Raw genomic sequence first — 7,554 nt, 5'->3', positions numbered from 1 at the left:
CTTGATCTGTTGAACATTAATATTGTGTTGTTCTGTGTGTGTAGCATTGGCTGGGAAGTTATGAAGTTTGCTCTGTGTGTGTTACTGAGATATGTTATGAGGTTGGGAAATGCCTATCACCAGCCTTTCAGGTGTGACAAGGGAGGAACCAGACTCGCTGCTGGCCCATGAAAGGCATCCACACTCCCAAGGACTATCCCAGGCACCGTGTACAATGCAGACTTCTCTGAGATAACACAGCAACACTGCGCACTGCTTGACTCGCATCCTAGCATAGGAGCTTTCTAAAAAGTTGGAAGGAACTATGAAAGAGGGTTAGAAACATCATGACTTGGCCTCTCTCCCCACAACTCAACAGCTGGAAACACACCTGGATGACAAAACTGATTCAGAAATCAGAAGAGAATAATAATAATGCATTCAAACCAAAGTCCCCAAACAGACTAGTATTGGTTTTTCAGCAGAAAATTTTCAATTTTGGGGATTTTCTTTTCCCAGTCAGACTTTGCCAAGGGAAACAGAGAGAAAATGTTTGAGTTGCCTCCTTCAGAACAGCTTGGCCTAGACACTGGCTCTGGTTCACTGTTGAGGCCTTGCTCAGGATGGGAGTATTTTAAGAATTTGGGCAGGTCCCAGGGTGTTTGGGGGAGATTATGAGGATGTTACCTTTTGAGAGTAAAGCTAAGAAATACAGGACTAGAGAAAAACATTTTAGAAATGTGGGATTTAGACATTTTATTTAAAGCAATGGGGGGGTCTGAATTTCTCAGAAGGTTTTTGTTTGTAGGAAGCAACATTGCTAGAACTGTTATTGTACCAAAGGGGGAGATGGTTGTCTATAAAGGAGGGGTGAAGACCAAATGCCTCCAATGAGGATAGGATTCAAACCTATGCGTGCAGAGCACAATGGATTAGCAGTCCATCACCTTAACCACTCGGTCACCTCACCTGAGCTGTCAGGAAATGGACAGGAAGAGAAATTTAAGGCCGGCAGAGATAGGGACACTAAGGAGTTTTTAAATACTAAGCGTAAGCAGGGGCTGAATGAGCTCCCCGCTCACATCTAGTGAGGAACTGGGGGAAATACTTCAGGAACAGACCCTGTTTGCATAGACACACCTACTCTGCCTAGGTATGCAGCATGGTGGGGCTGCTTTCCCAAAATGACCAGTTTGGGATGGTGGTGGGTTACAAATCACTTCAGGATTGAGTGGAATGAAATGTTATTCTCATTCTTGTATGAGTGAAGGGCAGAAGAACATACCTATTGCGTCCTGATGGAGGGGTAGGCACCTCAGGGCCTGAGCCAGCCCCTATGGAGGGCAGGGAGGGAGCACTACTCAGCAGCACTCTGTCCCAGCTCTTCCCCAACCCCACCCTCAGCCTGAGACTCTGGCTCCCAGCCCGGCGTCGACCCCTTTACCACTGTCCACACCCCTCTCCCCAACAAGCAACAGCCCCACTCCTGTTCCAGGACTGGGGTATATCTGTTGATAAAACAAGTTACACTTGAAATATACACAAATGCCACACCCCTGGTCTCTCTTCCACTAGGAAGCAGACCGGTAAGATCCTGAACATCCCCTACTGCTCAACAGATAATGACATACTTCAGGGCCTGGAATGAAAAAATGAAATAATTTTGTTGAAAGTATTAACTGGCCATTGTGGCTTAAACAAATATCTTTTTTCAAATAAATAGACACAAAGCTGCACTATGTCAGGGATCAGCAACCTTTGGCACATGGCCTACCAGGGTAAGCCCCCTGGTGGGCTGAGCCAGTTTGTTTACCTGCCACATCAGCAGGTTCAGCCTATCACAGCTCCCACAGGCCACAGTTTGCCACTCCAGGCCAATGGGGGCTGCAGGAAACAGCACAGCCTGAGGGATGTGCTGGCTGCCACTTCCTGCAGCCCCCATTGACCTGGAGCAGTGAACCGCAGCCAGTGAGAGCCACAATCAGCCGAATCTGTGGACGCTTGCCTGTGGGAGGTCTGCCGGTCCTGTGGATTTGGTGGCAATTTGGCGGCGGGTACGCTGAAGCCGTGGGACTGACGGACCTCCCGCAGGCAAGCCACCGAAAGGCCAGCAAAAAAGCTAGAGCTGCCCTTGCATGAGACTGGAGAAGGGGTCAAGGATGATAGAGCCCTGAGAAAAGGAAGTGAGGACTAGGGGGCCCAGAGTCAGGGGTAGGGTTGCCACCTGTTCAGATTTACCCAGGATTGTCCCTTTTATGAGATAACTGGAAAATCAGTAAGTCCTGGAAAATCAGTAAGTCTTCCTGCAACATTAAAAGTCCTGGCTTTTGTTAGTTGGGCTTTTCTTCTTCCTCCTCTGTGGTACTGCTGCTCCTCCTCGCTCTCAGCTGCTCCCAGCAGGATCCATTAAGCAGCAGCAGTGCTGCTTCCTCCTGTCAAACAAGCCATGGAGGGCAGCAAAAAGTGCTCAAGGTAAAAGCTTCTCTGAGCCCTGTGCCTCACCATGGTACCAGCTGTTCCTGATCAGTGGGACCCTACTCTCCCTCCTGGGAACCATGCTGTGACTCACCAGCCTAGTAACATTCTAGAGAATGCCAGGGGGCGGGGGGTGAGCTCAGCATGTGGAATGAAGAACTATGAGCATGTGATAAACAAACCCATATATGGAAAGGTTAACTCTGATTGGTTAGAGGTTCATGTCATGTAACTTGTTATGTAAGTGCCATGTGCTATAAAATAGCAAGGAGAGGGACTCCTTGCTGAAGGGACTCTGTCTTATCCTTTGTACCAGGGGCTGTCCTTGTGCACATATTGAATAAAGCCTTGTTGAATCGAATCACATTGCATTGAATCACATCGCATTGCATCGCACTGAATCAAAGTCCCTTGATTCTACCCAGCATCAGACTCACTGGGAACCACAAAATCCCAACACCTATAAAGGTTCTCCTTCCCCTTCCATCAGTGGAGTTTGGCTATCTCCCTGGCCCTCTCTCTAGTATGGATTCCTTTCCATTTCAAAATCTGAAACATTTGCTCATCCTCCCCCACCCCCAACCACAATGTCAAATTTTGAATGGGGCCTTCAGGGACAGCTGTGTGTAGGACAATCCCTGTCAACTCCTATAAAAGACCTACTAATCTGAAGCTGATGGGACCTTGGAACTAACGTATAGGAACATGCCTCTGTGGACTGCCTGATGTTCACATGTGTCATGATATAATTTCCCTCTCTGAACCTTAGTGTCCAAGAGATGGGGTACCAGCATGAATTCCTCTAAGCTTGATTACCAGCTTAGGACCTGTAGCGCTGCCATCAACCAGGAATTCCAGTGCCTGCTACGCTCTGGTCTCCCCACAACCTTGCCCGGGGAACCCCAAGACCCAAAGCCTCTGGATCTTAACACAAGGAAAGAAAACCCTTTCCCCCACCATTGCCTCTCCCAGGCTTCCCCTCCCTGGGTTACTCTGGAAGATCACTGTGATTCAAACTCCTTGAATCTTAAAACAGAGAGGAAAATCCACCTTCCCCCCTCCTTCTCTCTCCCTCTCCCAGAGTCTCCCTGAGAGAGAAAATAATCCTAACACAGAGAGAAATTAACCTTTCTCTCCCCCTTCCCTCCTTTCTCCCCACCAGTTCCCTGGTGGATCCAGACCCAGTCCCCTGGGGTCTCACCAGAATTAAAAAAAATCAGGTTCTTAAACAAGAAAAGCTTTTAATTAAAGAAAGAAAAAACAGTAAAAATTATCTTTGTAAATTTAAGATGGAATATGTTACAGGGTCTTTCAGCTATAGACTCTGGGAATATCCTCCCAGCCTAAGTATACAAGTACAAATAAAATCCTTTCAGCAAAATACACATTTGAACTCCTTCTAGCCAAATACACATTTGCAAATAAAGAAAACAAACATAAGACTAACTCGCTTTATCTACCTAGTACTACTTACTATTCTGGACATATAAGAGACTGTATCAGAGAGATTGGAGAGAAACCTGGTTGCACATCTGGTCACTCTCAGAACCCAGAGAGAACAACCACCAAAATCTAACAGCACACACAAAAACTTCCCTCCCTCAAGATTTGAAAGTATCCTGTCCCCTGATTGGTCCTCTGGTCAAGTGACAGCCAGGCTCACTGATCTTGTTAACCTTTTACAGGCAAAAGAGATATGAAGTACTTCTGTTCTATTAACTCTTACTTATGTGTTTATGACAACATGTCTTGACGATCCTCTGGCATTGGAAGTAAATGTCAAGTCTCCTGCTACTTCTCTCTGAGGAGAGAAACAAGCCACCTCTGATAATGGCAGAAGTATTCAAAATACTTTTGGTCAGTGCAGATTTACAGAGTTTATTACTCCTCAAACAGGAGTAGTTTGTGAAGGTGTGACAAAGAGATCCATTCATGGTTCACTAATTGGTGTCAACTGCACTTGTAAGGCCTGAAATGCTCACTACACCTTACACACTGCTGCCATAATCTGTATAAAAAAGGTGGTATGGAAGATATCATTGGGAAACTAACAACTCACTAATCATTAATATCATGGTATGATATATGCATAGGGTGTGTACAAAATGTTATGACTATGCGCTAGAATTATATTCTTAAATATATTTTGCAAGCAATTCATAAGCACTGTCTGCTTTAGCCAACGAAATGTAGATTTAGATCAGTTTGCATACAAGCAGTAAATAGCACCATCAAACTAGAAAGAGTGGGGGAGATTTCAAGAAACAGAACAATTTGCATTTTAGCAAACACCAGTGGGGAAAGAAAGCATGGAGCTTCCTTCACTACCAGACTCTATGTTGCCTTCCTCACAGCTAGAAAAACTTTACTTCGAGTGGTAACCTTCAGAAGAATCCATTTGAAAGGTTTACTGGTCTATAAAGACGGGGAAGGAGTAGCTGAACTTTAAGTGATAAGCAATTGAATCAACTGATTGTATATAATATTACTGTGCTATAAAAGCTAATGACACACTGGTGATTAATGTCATTGTATTAACACTATGTTAGGAAATATAGATAATTTTATTATCCTCTAAAACCTGTAATTGAAAATGGAGAAAAATGTCTCTGCCAGACAGGAGGGAATGGCGAGACCTCTTTTAAGTTGAGAAAGATACGTCCTTCAACCAAAAGGGATTTGAAGTCTTTGGAAATAGATGAGAAATCTGCTTAGGCAAAGATCTATCTCCAGGAAAACAAGGGAAACCAGCATCTTGTATTTCTGTGGATGGCCCTGACTGAGGGATAGTCAGCCATGGTTGGGAAGAACAACCTGTGAGATGAGCAAACTTGAACAATGTTTGAACCTTGCTAGATTAAGATTTAGCCTTTTAGATGTGTGCTTTCACTTTTATTTGCTTGTAACCCTTGCTAACTTTATTCTTTTTAATTGACAGCTCTTAACCTATGCTCTGTTGTTAATAAATGTGTTTTATTTTTACTACTAATGAACGGTGTATTTAGCACAGTTAAGTTAATAAGCTGTAATGTGCTTACATCGCTTTAAAGGAACAAACAAACATTTTTCCTTGAATTGTCCAGAAGATGGCTGGACATTGCCAAGTACACAGTTTGGGGAAAATTTGGGACTAGGATTGTGTTGGGATCACCTTGCTGATTGTAACCAAGGCTGGTGGAAACCAGGGTGGAGCTGTGGGGCTGTAGAGAGGCTTCAGGGGTCAGAGCTGCTGTACCAGGTGCTATCTAGTACATGGACACTAAGGGAGTGACCTTAATGCCTATAGGCTAGCTGTGAACATCCCAGGCCAGGAGCTACAGCATGAAAGCATTATAGGACACTCAGAGTTGCAGGGCAAGTGGTGACATAACCCTTTATTGAACCTAGGGTGACCAGACAGTGAGTATGAAATATCAGGAAATGTAATAGGTACCTATATAAGAGAAGAGCCCTAAATATCGAGACTCTCCCTATAAAATCGTGACATCTGGTCACCCTAAATGAACCCCAAACCCCATACAGAAGGTAATGGAGGCCAAAGAAATTAAGAAATGTTTGAACAAGAATATCAAACATTCCAGCTGTGGATTCCTGCCAATAGGCTATCAGTGTCAAGTCATTCTAATCTGTACAATCAGCACTTTTCCTTGGGCAAAAGAATTAAAGAGCTGTTACTTTAGCTAATATGGTCAGATCCATTAACCTATGATATGACCAGTGAGGGTGGCTAAATGTTAGCCGCTGGAGCAGTACCAGTCTCACACTCTCAAAAGTGAGCCTACCCTCCCTTAGCCATAGGCTTATCACACACAATTCCATAGGACTGTCTTGTATGGAAAATATGATTTGAGGCAATAAAAGTTGATTATGCACTGAATCACTGCTGTTACTTCTCTTTTGTCATGCAGAACTGTTTCCCCAGCCTTGATACAATGCATTAAATGAAAGTACTGTGAGCAATGCTCACAAACTGTGACATTAGTCACATTATTCAACTAAAGCAGTTAACCAAAGGAGTGTTTGGTGGCACTACCCCAGCCAGTGGTGGCTGCAATATGGATGATCTGCATTAGAAGTAGGGTTATTCAACATTCAGTGTTTGATCCACAGATAACATTTAGTTGGTGAAACTGGGGGTATTTCTGGACAAAGGTGCAATTCCATGAAAATTTCTTAGCAGTACTATTCAGCACATGAATCTTCTCCATCAGTGATCGTCATTGACAGTAGCTATTTGTTAGGAACCTGGGTATGGGAAACTTATATAAGTACTAAGCAGCTGGCATGGGGTCGGGGGGAGTACTCCAGAGTCTGTTTGGATGAATAGCTGCTCAGTGATAACTACATGGTTGATATTCAATAATTAAAAAAAAAAACCCTAGGGAATCATTCCATGAAAAATTGTTGGCGGAAGCAGATATTGACTTTAACATTCAGACCAGACCTAAACTCAAGGGGAGGGGCAGACTTTGTTATGAGGCCAGATTAAGCTATACTGCAGCTATACAAAGACCTGACTGCAAACAAGCACAGATGCAAAGTTCAACCCAAAAAAGCTAGAATTTTACTCGTATCCTAATGCAAGTGGTGATAGAAGGAAGACTCACCCATAATTCTGCTTCCCTGTTCTTATAATTTCTTCTGTTGGTACACAGAGTCCTATCACAAGAAAGTTGAAACTGCCCCAGCTCAAAGAATTTTGGCTTTTTCAGGAACTGACCATTCAGCAGTATCCTGAGACCAGCAGGCAGTGCCTCTAAAGAGTGTGCAGTTTCAGTTCCTTAGTGGGCAGGAGACACCACACATTCTAAATTCCATAGATGAACAATAAATATGCAACAGTGGTTAGAGTACTAGCATGGGGTTTAGGAGATCCAACTTCAGTGCCCTGTTCAGCCACAGATCTCCTGGGGGACTCGGAGCTGTTATCTTTGTCTCTGTACCTCAGTTCCCCATCTGTAAAGTGGGAATATTTCCCTATCTTATAAGGGTGATATAAGAATAAACACATTAAAGATTATGAAGTACTCATATACTATAGTAATGGGAGCTATAAGTACCTAAAATTGAGCTCATGGCCCCATCCCCTTTCATCTGGCT

The 7,554-nt window shown here is 43.9% G+C and overlaps 1 non-coding gene across 1 annotated transcript; it reads right to left on the bottom strand.

Annotated features, from left to right (window-relative positions):
* Positions 1 to 867: 867 nt before the first annotated feature.
* TRNAS-GCU (transfer RNA serine (anticodon GCU)) lies at positions 868 to 949 on the bottom strand. Its single transcript has one exon. It is a non-coding gene; the product is annotated as a tRNA-Ser (tRNA).
* Positions 950 to 7,554: the final 6,605 nt, after the last annotated feature.

This window comes from Gopherus flavomarginatus, chromosome 1 (genome assembly GCF_025201925.1).
Source record: "Gopherus flavomarginatus isolate rGopFla2 chromosome 1, rGopFla2.mat.asm, whole genome shotgun sequence".
Lineage (NCBI taxonomy): Eukaryota > Metazoa > Chordata > Testudines > Testudinidae > Gopherus > Gopherus flavomarginatus.
The sequence above is the reverse complement of the archived record's forward strand: the minus strand, read 5'-3'. Positions and strand labels throughout refer to the sequence as shown.